Source organism: Erinaceus europaeus, chromosome 6 (genome assembly GCF_950295315.1).
Source record: "Erinaceus europaeus chromosome 6, mEriEur2.1, whole genome shotgun sequence".
NCBI classification, from domain to species: domain Eukaryota; kingdom Metazoa; phylum Chordata; class Mammalia; order Eulipotyphla; family Erinaceidae; genus Erinaceus; species Erinaceus europaeus.
In genome coordinates this window covers 58,507,037-58,525,512 of record NC_080167.1, presented here as the reverse complement: position 1 = coordinate 58,525,512, position 18,476 = coordinate 58,507,037, and the positions used below count along the sequence as shown (strand labels likewise).

Here is an 18,476-nt window from a genome sequence, read left to right as displayed (position 1 = left end):
CGAGGCTGCAACAACTAGGGCAACAAAAAGGGGGAAAAATGGCCTCCAGGAGCGGTGGATTCATGGTGCAGGCACCGAGCCCAGCAATAACCCTGGAGGGGAAAAAAAAAAAAAAAAAAAAAAACCAGTTCCCCACCTGCAGGAAGCTTCATGATAAAGCATGTGATAAAGCTTCGTGATAAAGCATGTCTGCAAGTGTCTTCCTCTCTCCCTCTCCATCTCCCACTCTCCTCTCAATTTCTCTCTCTGCACTGTCAAATAAAAGAAGAAATGGGGGTCCGGGAGGTGGCAAAGTAGATAAAGCATTGGACTCTCGAGCATGAAGTCCTGAGTTCAATCCCCAGCAGCACATGCACCAGGGTGATGCCTGGTTCTTTCTCTCTCCTCCTATGTTTCTCATTAATAAATAAATAAAATCTTTTTAAAAAAAAGAAACGGGGTTCGGGTAGTAGTGCAGCGGGTTAAGCGCACATGGCGCAAAGCACAAGGACCAGCGTAAGGATCCTGGTTCCAGCCCCTGGCTCCCCACCTGCAGGGGAGTCACTTCACAGGCGGTGAAGCAGGTCTGCAGGTGTCTATCTTTCTCTCCTCCTCTCTGTCTTCCCCACCTCTCTCGATTTCTCTCTGTCCTATCCAACAATGAATGACATCAACATCATCAACAACAATAATAAACACAACAAGGCTATAACAAGGGCAACAAAAGGGGGGGGGATGGTCTCCAGAAGCAGTGGATTCATGGTGCAGGCACTGAGCCCCAGCAATAACACTGGAGGCAAAAAAAAGGGGAAAAAAAAAAAGAAGAAGAAAGGGTCCAGGTAGATGGTGGGGCACCTGGTTGAGTGCACATAACAGCGCACAAGGACCCAAGTTCAAATACCCAGTCCCCACCTGTAGGGGGAAGCTTCAAGAGTGGTGAAACAGTGCTACAGATGTCTCTCTGTCTCCCCCTCTTTATCACCCCTTTCCCTCTTGATTTCTGGCTATCTCTATCCAATAAATAAATAAATAAATAAATACCAAAAGAAAAAAATGTGAAATAACACATATAAGTAAATGGGCCAGAAAAGCAGTAATAACCTTCAAAAAAAAATGTTATTGTGCTAGGAATCAAACAAGCACTTCATAATTGTAAGGCAGACTCTGTCACTGAGATACAACTCCAATTCTTATGATTGAAATTTTAAAGAAGTAATGCAAATAGGAATCCAAAAGGCAATGATTAAAAGAAAAGAAAGCAGCTTCCCAGAAGTCATGAGTAGAAAAGAATAACAAGAAAGAAGAAGTGCTCTCAGTATTAAATGCTGCTAAGTGGGTCAACTAAAATGAGAACTAAAAGGAAATGCTTGAATTGGACATTTAAAGTAAAAATAGTAAAATTACCCAAATGTAATGATTCAAAGGATGAATGAATGAGCTGGGGTTTAGATATCGTATGTACTGAATTATACCTAAATTTTTCCAGAAAAGAATACAAGGCAGACTGTAATAAAGGGCCTGCATGGCAATAAAAATGGTAAAATGAACATTGAAAGCCAATACAATGGACAATATCCCTACATTTGAGAAACTGCTCTTACCCCTGACTCCAACTATGTAGTTCTAGTGAGGGTGCATTCATAGTACCCTCCCCACTCCAGCCACTGGGATGGTGGGTACATGATCCAAGACAGGTCAATCAGAGTCCTTCCCAGGATTCTTCAAGAGAGTCCCTTCTTCTGGTAGAAGGGACTGGAAAGATGAGAGCCAGCAGTCATGGTTCCAGCCTCATGAGGTAGAGAGTCTGTAGTATGAGAGAATGAAGTCAACACGCAGAGAAACAGAGGTAAGAGGTGAAGTCTTAAACCCCACAAGAGGAAGAGAAGGGAACAAATATACTGACAACCAGATTAATATGATGCAACTAAAGACCAGCTTTGGTTCTGGGCTGCCTGGTAGCCAGAACTAAAAGAAAAATTGAACGTGTGTCACAGAGCTATCAAAAAGGAAGAAATAAACAAGACATTTAAGGGTGAATTTTTTCCTGATATTAAGTTGTTAAAAGAATTTCTTATACATGAATCTTTTATAAAAGGGTCACTGAAAGACAGCACAGTGACAATGATGAGTAGTATAGCAAATGCAAATTTAATAGGTTAATGCTTAAAATGACAACTAAGTCATATCCTGGTCATTAAAAGCAACTAAGAGACTTCACTATAATAGGCAGTTGAAATATAAATACTGCGTCCCAACTGAAAACTACTACAAAGCTAAAGTATTCAAAACCGTGTGATATTGTAATAAGAGTAGGCAGATAAATGGAACTGAATTAAAAGCACTGAAAGTAATCTTCATATATAGAGAGTCAGCTAATGTATGACGACAAAGGACTCAAAAACACAAAATGGAGAAAAGAAAGTGGTGTTGGTGAAATCTGGTGGCCAATGTAGCAGAATGAAATTGATCATTATTCCACACCAAGCACAAAAGTTAACTCACAATGGGTTGAAAACCTGGATGTTAGGTAAACCTGAAACTACAAAATGCATTAAAGAATACATAAAAGTACTCCATGATACTAGTACCAGGGTCTTCCTGACGTGGCTCCAATGGTAATGGAAACAAAATCAAGAATAAATAAATGGAATCATGTCAAACTAAAAAGTACCAGCACAGCAAAGGAAAACTACCAGTAAAACTAAAAGACCTGGGGAAGCAATTACAGAAGCCAGACCTGTCCACCTTCTGCACCCCATAGTGATCCTGGGTCCATACTCCAGACCTGTCCACCTTCTGCACCCCATAGTGATCCTGGGTCCATACTCCAGACCTGTCCACCTTCTGCACCCCATAGTGATCCTGGGTCCATACTCCAGACCTGTCCACCTTCTGCACCCCATAGTGATCCTGGGTCCATACTCCAGACCTGTCCACCTTCTGCACCCCATAGTGATCCTGGGTCCATACTCCAGACCTGTCCACCTTCTGCACCCCATAGTGATCCTGGGTCCATACTCCAGACCTGTCCACCTTCTGCACCCCATAGTGATCCTGGGTCCATACTCCAGACCTGTCCACCTTCTGCACCCCATAGTGATCCTGGGTCCATACTCCAGACCTGTCCACCTTCTGTACCCCATAGTGATCCTGGGTCCATACTCCCAGAGGGGTAAAAACAAGGGAAGCTATGAAGGGAGGGGACTGGATACAGAGTTCTGGTGGTAGGAACTGTGTGGAATCGTACCCCTTTCATCCTATGGTCTTATCAATATTTCCATTTTATAAATAAAATTAAAAGAAAAAAGACCTACTGAATTGGAAAAAACAGTCATAAAATACACATCTAACAAGGGGCTAATATCCAAAATATATAAAGAACCCACAAAACTCAAAAATCGAATAAGCAATCCCATCAATAAGGGGGAAGAGCCAAAGAAGAACCACAGATGGCCAAGAGGCAAATGGGGGGGGGGGATTCATTATCACTTAATTATCACAGAAATATAAATCGAGACAATGAGATATCATCTTACCTCTCTAAGATATCTATATAAAAAAGATCAGAAACAAGTGCTGGCAAAGGTGTACAGAAAAGGAACCCTTGAATAGTACTGGTGGGAATGTAAACTAGTTCGGCTCCTATGAAAAACACAGAGAGGCGCCAGGCAGTAGCACACTCGGTAGAGCACACACATTACCAAGTACAAGGGCCTGTATTCAACCCGTGAGGAGGGCTTGGGTGGTTGACTGGTGGTGGTGGTGGTGGTGGTTCATGAGCACTAAATCAGTACTTCAAGTCCGGTCTCTCTCCTTCTACCTCTCTTTCTTCTTCTTCCCTCTCAATTTCTATCTCTATCATCAAAAAGCAAGGAAGTAAGAAAAAAGTTAAAAAAAGACCATGGTAGTGATGGATTTGTCATGCAGACAGTAAGACCCAGTGATAACCCTAGTACTAAATAATAATAATAATAATAAGAAGAAGAAGAAGAAGAAGAAAATTTTTAAATGTGTATACAAAAAGATACATAAGGGCTAAGAGATAGCTCACCCAGTAGATCATACACCTGACCAAGCATAAGGATCACGATTTGAACCCCTGACCACCACAGGGAAGTATCAAGCACAGGGGAAGATTTCATAAGCAGTGGAACAATGTTGTCATACCTTCTGTTTTTTCTCTCTCTCTCTTTCTCTCTCTCTCTCCATATCTCACCCTCTATCTGTGGGGCCAAAAAAATACACCAGGAGTAGTAGAAATCAGGCCAGTACAAAGCCCCAAAAGTCCTGGAGGCAAAAAAAAAAGTGAATTACTTTAAATAAAAATAAAACATATCTACATTTATATTCACTGCAGTGCTATTTACAATAATCAAGACAAAAAATCAACTCCAAGTACCCAAAGACAAAAGTGAATTGAAAAATGAAACAAAAACAAGGGCAACAAAAGGAGAATAAATAAATAGAATTAAATATTTAAAAAAAAAAAAAGAAAACAGATCTCTTTTCCAAATCTTGAAAATGACCTCTCACTAGCAAATGGCTAAAGAAGATGGGTAGGTGCTCAGGAGGTGACACAGTAGCTAATGCACTTGACTCTCAAGCATGAGGTCCCAAGCTCAACCCCTGGCAGCACATGTACCAGAATGGTGTCTCCTTCATTCTCTCATCTTTCTGATTCATAAATAAATAAAATCTTAAAAACAGAAATGAGTGGCAGGGAGTAGAAAGCATCATTATGAAGCTCCAAAGTTCCAAGTTCAATCCCCTGTACCATCATAAACCAGAGCTGAGCAGTACTCTGGTTAAAAAGGAGGAGAGGAGTCGGGCGGTAGCGTAGCAGGTTAAACGCACGTCACGCAGAACGCAAGGACCAGAGTAACAATCCCGGTTCAAGTCCCCGGCTCCCCACCTGCAGGGAAGCTGCTTCACAGGCGGTGAAGCAGATCTGCAGGTGTCTATCTTTCTCTCCCCCTGTCTTCCCCTCCTCTCTCCATTTCTTTCTGTCCTATCAAACAACGACGTCAATAACAGCAATAATAACTACAACAATAAAACAAGGGCAATGAAAGGGAATAAATAAATTTTTTTAAAAAGGAGGAGATGGGGTGGGGGCAAAGGTGGTGGCACACTTGGTCCAAACCCCTGCTACCCACCTGCAGGGAGGGAAGCTTCACAGGTGGTAAAGGAGGGCTGCAGGTGTCTATCTCTCTCCCTATTGCCTCCATCACTCTCAATCTCTGTCTCTATCCTATAAATAAATAAAATTTTAAAAAACAGAAGAAGATATGGCACAGATATACACAACGAATACTACTCTACTATGACAGAGATGAAATCTTGGGGTTGGGTGGTGGCGCACGGGGTTAAGCGCACGTAATACGAAGAACAAGGACTCGCGCAAGGATCCTGGTTCAAGTCCCCAGCTCCCCACTTGCTTCACAAACGGTGAAGCAAGTCTGCAGGTGTCTATCTTTCTCTCTCCCTCTGTCTCCCCTCCTCTCAATTTCTCTGTCCTAGCCAATTAAAAAAAAAAAGGAAAAAATATGGCTGCTAGAATCAGTGGATTCGAAGTGCAGGCAATAACCTCCAGGTATAACCCCGGAGGCAAAATAAAATAGATAAAATCGTACTCTGCTACAATATAGACAAAGATAGATTATAACTCAATAACTCAAGAGAAGGAAAAAGACTAGATGATCTCATTTACATGAGATATGAAGGAAAAAAACAAGCATAAAAGGCCCAAAAGAATCAAGTCTTCAGAAAACTGCAGAACAGATAATCAGACAGGGAAAGGGAGGACAGGTTGTATGAGTAAAGGTGTCCAACTGACTTTGATAAAAGATCCATGCTGGGGGCCAGGTGGTGGCGCACCTGGTTGAGCACACGTTACAATGCGCAAAGACCTGGGTTCGAGCCCCCAGTCCCCACTTGCAGGGGGAAAGCTTTACAAGTGGTGAAACAGTGCTGCAGGTGTCTCTTTGTCTCTCACCCTCTCTATCCCTCCCTTCCCTCTCAATTTCTGACAGTCTCTATCCAATCAATAAATAAAGATAATAAATTTTTTTTTAAGGATCCATGCTAAAAATGAACAAACAAATAAACCTGTGCTTTGGAGATGGGAATAGTAGGCTAAAATACATCAGGAAGAAATGTGAAATTGTATCCCTAAAAGTCTTATAAGCCAGTATCACCTCAATAAGCAACAAAGAACTAAGAGGCTTAGGAAGAAGGGTACACATACACAGCCCAAGTAATATCAACTATCATTTTATCCTCCCAGGTAGATTGCTAGTGAAAGGAGAAAAACCAGATGAAAACCATAAGAAAAACTTTAAGTGGTCCAGGAGGAGGGGCAATGGATAAAGCATTGGACTCTTAAGCATGAAGTCCTGAGTTCCATCCCCAGCAGTACATGTACCAGAGTGATGTCCAGTTCCTTTGCTCTCCTCCTATCCCTCTCATTAATAAAGAAAATATTAAAAAAAAAAAAAAAAGCAAAGTACATGGAAAGATTCAAAAATGTGAAATGAGTGAAGGGGGGAAAACTGGAAAGATCAAACTGAAGATAAAAAAAAATCCTGGGGGTAGAGCATCAGGTTAAGCCACATGGCACAAAGCTCAAGGACCAGCATAAGAATCCCCGTTCAAGCCCCTGGCTCCCCACCTGCAGGGGAGTCGCTTCACAGGCGGTGAAGCAGGTCTGCAGGTGTCTATCTTTCTCTCCCCCTCTGTCTTCCCCTACTCTCTCAATTTCTCTCTGTCCTATCCAACAACGAACATCAACAACAATAATAATAACCACAACAAAGCTACAACAAGGGCAACAAAAGGGGGAAAAATGGCCTGTAGGAGCAGTGGATTCATGGTGCAGGCACTGAGGCCTAGCAATAACCCTGGAGGCAAAAAAAAAAAAAAATCCTGCAAAAAAATGAGAAAAGGCCACATAACAAGCACTTAAAAACTAACTTCTCTTGGGGGCAGGGTTAAGTGCATATGGCACAAGATGGCATAAGGACCCTGGCCGCAGCCCCTGGCACCCCACCTGTGGGGCGGTGGGGGTGGATGGAGGGGTCACTTCTCAAGCGGTGAAGCAGGTTTGCAGGTGTCTATCTTTCTCTCCCCCTTTGTCTTCTTCTCCTCTCTCAATTTCTCTCTGTCCCATCCAACAACAATGGCAACAAAATGGGAAAAAGTAAAATTGGCCTCCAGGAACAGCGGGTCCGTAGTGCAGGCACTGAGCCCCAGCAATAACCCCACAGGCAAAAAAAAAAAAAAAAAATCTACCTCCTCTCATTTGACTAGGGATATAGCTAAACTGGTAGAGTATAGAACTTGCATGCCTAAGGCTTCCAGGCCCTAGCACTGCATACAGATCTCTCATTCTACCTTCCTCTCATATAAACTCTCTTACATGGAAAAAAAATTTTTTTAAACCCGGCAGGAAGACAGGTCTTGGCTTCAATCCCCAACACCACCATAAACCAGACCTAAGCAGAGCTCTAGTAAAACAAATTAAGTAAATCTGTTTTGTGGTAGAGGAGGAAGAAGTGAGAAAGAGAAGGAAAAGAAAACAGGAAGAAAAGGGAAGGAAGAAAATAATAGAGGGACAGTGGGACAGGTGAGGACAGGAAGAAAAGGAAAAGAACCACTGGCCAGGAGTAGAGCACATGATTCGCACGCATGAAATCCTGAGTTCAATCCCCACACAAAAGAAAAAAAAAGTTGAAGGTAAAGGGAAGAAAACGAGGGCTGTGGAGACAGCATAATGGTTATGCAAAAAGACTTTCATGCCTGAGACACCAAAAGTCCCAGGTTCCATCCCTAGCACCAACATAAGCCAGAGCTGCGCAGTGAGTGCTCTGATCTTTCTTTTTGTATCTTTCTCATTAAAAATAAATAACACGGGAGTGGGAGGTAGCACAGTGGGTTAAGCACACGTGGCACGAAGCACAAGGATCCCGGTTCAAGCCCCCAGCTCCCCACCTGCAGGGGAGTCACTTCACAGGCGGTGAAGTAGGTCTGTAGGTGTCTATCTTTCTCTCCCCATATCCTCCCCTCCTCTCTCCATTTCTCTCTGTCCTATCCAACAATGACGACATCAATAACAACAATAACTACAACAATAAAACAAGGACAACAAAAGGGAATAAATATTAATAAATAAATAAGTTGTTTTTAAAAAGTTTACTAACTACTTGATTCATTAATGAAAAAGAAGATCCTATAAAGAAATAACTACAGGTTACACAAAGATTTAGTTTTAGGGGGCTAGGTGGTGGCACGCCGGGTAAAACATACATAGTACGATGGATGCCAAGGACCCCAGGTTGAGCCCCCATATCCCCACCTGCAGGGAGGTTACTTCACAAGCAGTGAAGGTCTAAAGGTGTTTATCTTTCTCTCCCCCTCTCAACCTCCCCCTCCTCTCTCAATTTCTCTCTGTCCTGTCCAATAAAAAAAATAGCTTTAAAGAATATAAGGAAAAAATTAATACTATGGGGAAATCAGCATAACAGTCACATAGACCTTTGGTTCAGAGCGACCAAAATATTAAGTCATAATGTAAATATTGTTGTTTACACTATTAATTTTAATTTAAACATTTTATAGAAAGATAATAACCAAAACTGTAATGTGAAGAATAGGCATTTATACATAAATATGTCTGCCTGGCCATATTAACAACCCAGGTTCGAGTCCAGCCTCCACTGCTCTGGGAGAAACTTTGGTGCTATAGTGTCTTTCCCTCGCTCCTTTGCCTGTCTCTATTTGAAAAAGTCAGCCTGGAGCAGTGATGCCTGGGGATATTGAAAAACAACCCAAAAGGTTTGTTTTTGGAAACTGAGAGGAGAGGGGCCAGGCAGTGGCATACCTAGTTAAGCGCACACACTACAGTGCTCAAGAACCTGAGTTCAAGCCCCTGGTCCCCACCTGCAGAAGGAAAGCTTCAAAAGTGGTGAAGCAGAGGTGCAGGACTCTCTGTCGCTCTAACTCTCTATCCGCCTCCCCTCTGTCGCTCTAACTCTCTATCCGCCTCCCCTTCTGTCTCTATCGAATAATAAATAAACTGTGATCTGGGAGGTGGCACAATGGATAAAGCACTGAACTCTCAAGCATGAGGTCCCAAGTTTAACCCCCGGCAGCACATGTACCAATGTGATGTCTGGTTCTTTCTCTCTCTCCTCCGATCATTCTCATTAATAAATATATTTAAAATATTTTTTAAAATAAAATAAACTAAAAAGAAAAAAATGAGGAGTCTATTAGCAGCAGCAAGAAAAAAAATACAATCTTGTGTGACAGAACTTTTGATATTACCACACTTTGTTATATGTTTATGTATTTGTCACTCAGATGAACAAAAAGTTAAAACTAGGGGCTGGGCAGTGGCATAGCAGGTTAAGCGCACATGGCGGGAAGCACAAGGACCTGCTCAAGGATCTCGGTTCCAGCCCCAGACTCCCCACCTGCAGGGGAGTGGCTTCACAAGCAGTGAAGCAGGTCCACAGGTGTCTATCTTTCTCTCCCCCTCTGTCTTCCCCTCCTCTATTTGTCTATCCTATCCAACAATGACAACATCAATAACAACAACAATAATAACTACAACAATAAAGCAAGGGCAACAAAAGGGAATAAATAAATATATTTTTAAAAGCATACTTTTTATTTTTTTTAACTTTTTTTAAGTGTTGGCTATATTTTTTTACATTTACTTATTTATTTTCCCCTTTGTTACCGTTGTTGTAGTTATTGTTGTTATTGATGTCATTGTTGGATAGGACAGAGAGAAATGGAGAGAGGAGGGGAAGACAGAGAGGGGGAGAGAAAGACAGACACACACAGAACTGCTTCACCGCTTGTGAAGCGACTCCCCTGCAGGTGAGGAGCCGGAGACTCAAACCAGTATACTTACACCAATCCTTGCACTTCGAGCCACGTGCCCTTAACCCACTGCGCTACCTCCCGACTCCCAAAAGCGTACTATTTAAACTATACAGACTAATTTAGTTGTGAAAGCAGTTCAGTGTTAAGATACACATTCCTTGCATAAAAGAGGCCATGGTTCAATCTCCAACACTGCGTACAACAGAGTGGCACTCTGGTTTTTGTCTTGTTCATAAAAAAAAAAAAAAGTTCTTTAGGGCTGGGGAGATAGCGTAACAGATTGTCCCAGATTGTTCTGATACACACACACACACACGCACGCACGCACGCACGCACGCACGCACGCACGCACGGGAATTGCTTCACAGGCGGTGAAGCAGGTCTGCAGGTGTCTATCTTTCTCTCCTCCTCTCTGTCTTCCCCATCTCTCTCCATTTCTCTCTGTCCTATCCAACAATGACAACAACAATAATAAGGCAACAAAAGTGAATAAATAAATATAGTAAAAAAAAATTTTTTTTTAAAGAAAAAAGAATAACTCAGCTGGGAGAGCTCTGTACTGCCCTCTTCCCCATGGAAACTTCTTTCTGCAGTCACAGTAACTACAGCTAGCACTCGCATGCTAACTGACTGTTGGATAATCCTAAAAATGAAAACCCTGTGCCATGGGCAGTGTAGAGGAAGACAGCAGTGAAGCAGGTCTGCAGGTGTCTGTCTTTCTCACCTCCTCTCTGTCTTCCCCATCTCTCTCCATTTCTCTCTGTCCTATTCAAAAACGACAACAACGATGAAGCAACAAGGGCAACAAAAGGGAATAAATAAATTAACTAAAAAAAAATAGGACCCTGAAGCATGAGTCTCAGAAGCTTCAATCCCCCAAACTGCCACAAGTCAGAGTTGAACAGCTCTTGTAGTTTCCCTGTCTTTCTGATTAAAATTAAGAGAGGGCTAAACACTGGATGACTTCACATGTAGGTAAAACTTGGAAGACAAGAGTCAAAAAGGGAAAAGAATTCAGGGTGAAACTCAGACTAGGGGTAGTATACAGCACTAAGGCAAGGCACTTTGGAGAGAATGGAATAGATGCAGACAAGGAGAGAGGAGGCTGGGGTCCTTGATGGGGGTGGGGGCACACAGAGTATTTAGCAGACAGCTGTCATACAGAACTGGGAAACCACACACACATATAGACAAATGTACTGTGATTCATTAACCCCCTAATAAAATGAAATAAATTGTGGGGAACAGATACAGAGCAAATACAAAATATTTCCCAATGACATCTTTACAACCCAGGTTAAAGGAATAAGAACTCCTGAAGATTAGCTTAGTCCAAATGTTTCATATGAAATATATGAAAACATATGGGAGTCGGGCAGTAGTGCGGCTGGCTAAGTGCACATGGCGCAAAGTGCAAGGACCAGTGTAAGGATCCCAGTTCCAGCCCCCCAGCTCCCCACCTGCAGGGGAGTCGCTTCACAGGCAGTGAAGCAGGCTGCAGGTGTCTCTCTTTCTCTCCCCCCCATCTTCCCCTTCTCTCTCCATTTCTCTGTCCTATCCAACAACGACAACATCAACAACAATAATAATACAACAATAAAAACAACAAGGGCAACAGAAAGGAAATAAATAAATATTAAAAAAGAAAACATATCCCACAAGAATTAATAAAAGAATTCTAAAATCTCTGAGAAGCTTTAAAATAAGTACATATAGGAGCCAGGAGAGTATATGCCTACCATGTGCAAAGTCCTGGGTTCAAGTCTCAGCACAAATGAAATGTCCATAAGAGTACCATGGACAGCACCAATAGTTGCTCCATAGATAGTAGAGCAGTACTATGATGTCTCTGCCTCTCTCTTTAAAAATAATGAATGAAAAACATCAACAGAGAGGCCATTCAAGAGTAGTCTGGGAGGTGGAGCAGTGGATAGGTGTTAAACTCCAAGCCATGAGGTACAAAGTTCAATCTCCAACATGGCACAGATATTCTCTTTTCTCTGCTCTTCTAAGTAACTACACTGAGACAGAGAGAGAGAGACAGAAGGGGAGAAAGGAAGAGACACCACTCAGTGATAGTATGGCACATACTTAAAGTCCTGGGTTCATTTTCTGACATGCAAGAAAAAACATCTTTAATAATATGTATTTTAGCTTTATTTATGTTTGAGACTTTTAAGAAACAGTGAACGTGACCCAGCAGACGGCAGTGGCTAGAATACAGGACCTGAAGGCACAAAGTCCTGAGTTCAATCCCTGACATCACAAATGCCAAGATGGTGCTCAAGTTCTCTTTCTCATTAATACACAAATAAAATTTTAAAATAAGAGAGAGATACACCAAACTAGAGCACTTCTCCAACATCTGTGGTTGAGGATCCAAGGTCCCAGATTTAATTCCTCATACTTCCATATGCCAGAACTGAGCAATTCTCTGATTAAAAAAAATAATAAATGAATGAAATAAAGTAAAACAACAACAAAAATAGTAATAACTATGTAATACTAAGGAACCCAGGGCCTTAAATATACAAGTGCTACACTCTGGGGCCAGACAGTGGTGCACCAGGTTAAGCACACACATTACAGCAAGGACACAGGTTTAAGCCCCTGGTCCCCATCTGCAGGGGGAAAGCTTCACAAGTGGTGAAGCAGGGCTACAGGTGTCTCTGTCTCTCTCCCTCACTATCTCCCTCTCCTCTCTCAATTTCTCTATCTCTATCGAATAAATTAAAAAAATAAAAATAAACAAGTTCTATACTCTACAATTAAGTCAACTCACTAGTCACAAAATAAATGTTTTAAATATTTTAGTTAAAAGAAAACCATCAGGAGTTGGGTAGTAGCTCAGCAGGTTAAGCTCAGGTGGTGCAAAGCGCGAAGGGTCCTGGTTCGAGCCCCCGGCTCCCCACCTGCAGGGGAATCGTTTCACAGGCGGTGAAGCAGGTTTGCAGGTGTCTATCTTTCTCTCCCCCTCTCTGTCTTCCCCTCCTCTCTCCATTTCTCTCTGTCCTGTCCAATACCAATGACATCAATAATAACTACAACAATAAAACAAGGGCAACAAAAGGGAATAAATAATAAATAAACATTAAAAATAAATCTTAAGGGAGTCGGGCTGTAGCGCAGCGGGTTAAGCGCAGGTGGCGCAAAGCACAAGGACCGGCATGAGGATCCCGGTTTGAACCCCGGCTCCCCACCTGCAGGGGAGTCGCTTCACAGGCGGTGAAGCTGGTCTGCAGGTGTCTATCTTTCTCTCCTCCTCTCTGTCTTCCCCTCCTCTCTCCATTTCTCTCTGTCCTATCCAACAACGACAACAATAATAACTACAACAATAAAACAACAAGGGCAACAAAAGGGAATAAGTAAAATAAATATTTAAAAAATAATAATAAATAAATAAATCTTAAAAAAAAGAAAGAAAACTATCTAGGAGGCCAAGTAATAGTGCACCGGGTTAAACACACATAATATGGTTAACCGCAAGTGGCACAAAGTGCAAGGACCTGCATAAGTATCCCGGTTTGAGCCCCCAGCTCCCCACCTGCAAGGAGGGGTCCACTTCACAACCAGTGAAGCAGGTCTGCAGGTGTCTATCTTTCTCTCCCCCTCTGTCTTCCCTTCCTCTCTGTCCTATCCAACAACGACTACAACAATAAAATAATAAGGGTAACAAAAGGGAATAAACAAATATTTTTTAAAAAATTTAATTTAAAAAAAACGCATATAATACAAAGGGCAATGACCCACTCAAGGGTCCCAGTTCAAGCCCGGGGCTCCCCACCTGCAGAGGGGTTGCTTCACTAATGTTGAAGCAGATCTGCAGGTGTCTAGCTTTCTCTCTCTCTCTCTCTACCTCTCTATTTTCCCCTACTCTCTCAATTTCTCTCTGTCCTATGCAATAAAAAAATGGAAAAAATAAGGCCAGGTGGTAGTAGCACAGCGGGTTAAGCGCACATGGTGCAAAGCATAAGGACCAGAGTAAGGATCAGGGTTCAAACCTCCGGAGCCTCACCTGCAGAAGGTGGTTGCTTCACAGGCGGTGAAGAAGGTCTGCAGATGTCTTTGTCTCCCACCCTCCCTCTTTCTTCCTCTCCTCTCTGTTTCTCTCCACCCTTGCCAGCAACAACAGCAATGGCAACAGTAAAAATAGCAAGGGCAACAACAAAATGGAAAACATGGCCTCCAGGAGCAGTGGATTTGTAGTGCAGGCACTGAGCCCCAGAGATAACCCTGGAGGCAGAAAGAAAGAAAGGAAGAGGGGCCGGGTGGTGGCGCACCTGGCTGAGCGCACATGCTACAATGCGCAGGGACGGGGTTGGAGCCCACGGTTCCCACCTGCAGGGGGAAAGCTTTACGAGTGGTGAAGCAGGGCTGCAGGTGTCTCTCTGTCTCTCTCCCTCTCTATCATCTCCACTTCCTCTTGATTTCTGGCTGCCTCTATCCAATAAATAAAGAAAACAAAAAGAAGGAAGAGGGAGTCGGGTGGTAGCACAGCGGGTTAACCACAGGTGGCACAAAGCACAAGGAACCAAGGAAGGATCACGGTTCGAGCCCTCAGCTCCCCAAGCGGTGAAGCAGGTCTGCAGGTGTCTATCTTTCTCTCCCCCTCTCTGTCTTCCTCTCCTCTCTCCATTTCTCTCTGTCCTATCCAACAACAACAACATGAATAACAACTACAACAATAAAACAATAAGGGCAACAAAAAGGGATATCTAAAAAAAAAGAAAAAGGTTTTACTATGGTCCAGGACGTTATGCAGTGGATGGAGCATCGAACTCTCAAGCATGAGGTCCTAAGTTCAATCCCCCACAGCACATGCACCAGAGTGATGTCTGGCTCTTTCTCTCTCCTATGTTTCTCATTAATAAATAAATAACATCTTTTAAAAAAAGAAAAAGAAAAAAAAGAAAGGAAGAAGGAAAAGAAGGGAGGAAGAGAGGGAGGAAGGGAGGAGGAGTCAGGCAGGAGGGAGCGCAGCAGCTTAAGCATAAGTGGTGCAAAGTGCAAGGACCACTGTAAGGATCCTGGTTTGAGCCCCCGGCTCCCCTGCGCTTCACAAGCAGTGAAGCAGATCTGCAGGTGTCTTTCTCTCCCCTCCTCTGTCTTTCCCTTCTCTCTCTATTTCTCTATCCTACCCAACAATGACGACATCAATAACAACAATAAAAAAACAAGGGCAACCAAAAAAAGGAGAATAAATAAATACATATTGAAAGAAGGAAGGAAGAAGGAAGGTATGGAGGGAGGGAGGGAGGGAGAAGAAAACCATTTCCTGGGGCTGAATGGTGGTACACCTAGTTGAGCGCATGTTACAATGTGCAAGGAACCTGGTTCAAGGCCCCAAATCCCCACCTGCAGGAGGAAAACTGCAAGTAAAGCTGTACTGCAGATGTTTCTCTCCGTCTCCTCCTTCCTCTTAATTTCTGGTTGTTTCTAGTCAATAAATAAATAAATAAAGATAATAAAAAGAAAAAGGAAAGGGAAACCATTTCCCTAGAATTTAACTACCACATGAAAGCAAAATAATGCAATAATCCTTAGACATGATATATAAATATATATACTATATGTTTGGAAACCAACAACCATTTCCATCATTTCATTCTTTTTTTTGCCTCCTTTTTTATTGCTGGGGCTCGGTGCCTGCACTACAAAACCACTGCCCCTAGAGACTTTTTTTTTTAATATGCTTCCCCTTTTTGTTGCCCTTGTTGTTTTATTACTGCTATTGTTATTGATGCTGTCATTATTGGATAGGACAGAGAGAAAAGGAGAGAGGAGGGGAAGACAGAGGGGGAGAGAAAGACAGACACCTGCAGACCTGCTTCACCGCCTGTGAAGCGAACCCCAGCAAGTGGGGAACCGGGATCCTTCTGCTGGTCTTTGCGCTTTGTGCCACCTGCGCTTAACCCGCTGCGCCACCAGAACATCGGCTCTGTTTTTTTTTTTCTTTTGTTGCCCTTGTTTATTGTTGTTATTGTTACTGTTGCTGTCATTGTTGACTAGGACAGAGAGAAATTGAGAGAGGTTGGGAAGACAGAGGGGGTAGAGAAAGATACCTGCAGACCTGCTTCATCACCCAGTGAAGCGACCCTCCTAAAGGTAGGGAGCCAGGGGCAGGAACTGGGATCCTTATGCAGGTCTGGTGCCATGTGTGCTTAACCTACTGTGCTACCACCTGGCCCCCCATTTGATTCTCCAAAACACTCCCTCCCTTTCTACTTAGCAATTTTCTTAAAGATTTGCTTAATACGGATATTGGGAGATAGTTTCACTATCACTCCCATACATGTGGCACCAGGGTTTGAACCAGAAGCCTCAGGCATGCAGATCTTTATCTTGAGCATTTCCCCCTAGGATCATTAATCTTAAATTTTTCAGTTTCTGTGGTCCAGGAGACGGCTCAGTGATGAGTCTTTGGACTCTCAAGCATGAGGTCCTAAGTTCGATCCCTCTCTCCATTTCTCTCTGTCCTAACAACGACAATATCAGTAACAACAACAATAACTACAACAGCCCCCAGCTCCCCACCTGCAAGAGGGGGTCCACTTCACAACCAGTGAAACAGGTCTGCAGGTGTCTATCTTTCTCTCCCCCTGTCTTCCATTCCTCTCTGTCCTATCCAACAACGACAACATCAATAACAACAATAATAACTACAACAATAAAACAGCAAGGGCAACAAAAGGGAAAATAAATTAAAAAGAAAAAGAGGGGGTCGGGTGGTGGCGCAGTGGGTTAAGCGCATGTGGTCCAAAGCGCAAGAACCGGCATAAGGATCCCGGTTCGAGCTCCCGGTTCGAGGCCCCCGGTTCGAGGCCCCGGCTCCCCACCTGCAGGGGAGTCGCTTCACAGGCGGTGAAGCAGGTCTGCAGGTGTCTATCTTTCTCTCCCCCTCTCTGTCTTCCCCTCCTCTCTCCATTTCTCTCTGTCCTATCCAACAACGAACAACATCAACAATGGCAATAATAATAACCACGACGAGGCTACAACAACAAGGGCAACAAAAGGGGGAAAAAATGGCCTCCAGGAGCGGTGGATTCATGGTGCAGGCACCGAGCCCAGCAATAACCCTGGAGGAAAAAAAAAACATAGCAAAAAAATAAAAAATAAAATCATCATATTCCTCAATAAATCCCAAAGATGTTATTTTTTTTTATCCTCTATGTGCTAATTCCCATTATTCTCACACTAGAGTAATTATTAGTTTTAATTCTGTATTCTCACACAAACAAAACATGGTACCAGAATATTGTTCTGAGTTTTACAATTCTAGACAGGCTACTCAGCCACTTCTGCTTATCAGAAATTGCCCAGGCAGAAATTTAAATTCCCATTTCTGCTATAAAAGTAGATAGAAAAATTGGAATGTTTGTTTTCTACCTTCTGTCAAATTCTCTAGTCAACACTACAAAGGAGGAACTATCACATTACAACTGGTAATACTTTATGTGATGATTAAATCATTTACTTTCTGGTATTTCTAGAGGTTCAAGTGACCTTTGGTCACAAAGAACTTGCCTCATTTTTATACAGTTTACAAAAGTGTTCAGAAAGAAGATAGCTATAAGCAAAAAGCTGGAACTGACTACAAACACTGAGCATTCAAAATCAAGTTACAGAAGGTTCTGGCAGTAGTACACCAGGTTTAACACAGTTACCATGGACAAAGACCAGGTTTGAGCCCTCACTTCCCACCTGCAGTGGGGATACTTCATGAGTGATGAAGTAAGTACTGCAAGTGTCTGTCTTTCTCCCTCTCTCTTTTTAATTAATTAATTAATTTATTGGAGACAGAAATCCAGAGGGAAGAGGAGATAGAGTGGGAGAAACAGAGATTGTTTCTGTCCCTTTTTATCTCTCCTTCCCTCCTCAATTTCTCTCTGTACTATGAAAGGAAAGGAAAGGAAAGGAAAGGAAAGGAAAGGAAAGGAAAGGAAAGGAAAGGAAAGGGGGAGGGGGGAGGGGGGAGGGGGGAGGGGAGGGGAGGGGAGAGGAGGGGAGAGGAGGGGAGAGGAGGGGAGAGGAGGGGAGAGGAGGGGAGAGGAGGGGAGAGGAGGGGAGAGGAGAGGAAAGGAGGGAGAGAGGGACTGTCAGTGGTGGTTCACCTGGTTATGTTTTGGTTCTTACTAGCAAGGGGAAAGCTTCACAAGCAGTAATTAGTGCTAATGGTGTCAGGTGTCTCTCTCTCCCTCCCTTCCCTCTCCTCTCCCTTTCAATTTCTCTCTTTTCTATCAAGTAAAAAAAACTTAGAAAGAAAGGGGAAAAAAATGGCCACCAAGAGCAATGGATTTGTCAAGCAGGCATGGAATCCCCGCAATAATCCTGGAGGAAAAAAAATAATTAAACCTACACTTGTATAGTCTCATAAGGATGTTATTGAACTCTTGCTTTATTCACTTAATTTTTAATTCCCACCAGGGTTACTGCTGGGGCTCAGTGCCACCAAAACTACAAATCCACTGCTCCCAGAAACCATTTTCTTTTCTTTCTTTTTTTTTTTTTTTTTCCTATTTAGTTTGACTGGACAGAGAAAAACTGAGAGGGGAGATGGGAAGGGGGAGCTAGACAGGGAGAAAGATGCCTATAGACCTAACTCACCA

General features: G+C 42.9%; 1 protein-coding gene across 7 annotated transcripts in view; it reads right to left on the bottom strand.

The window, feature by feature from the left end:
* Window positions 1-18,476, bottom strand: part of MLLT10 (MLLT10 histone lysine methyltransferase DOT1L cofactor) — a 192,956-nt gene that overhangs the window by 156,687 nt on the left and 17,793 nt on the right. The gene's annotated exons all lie outside the window — the stretch shown is intronic.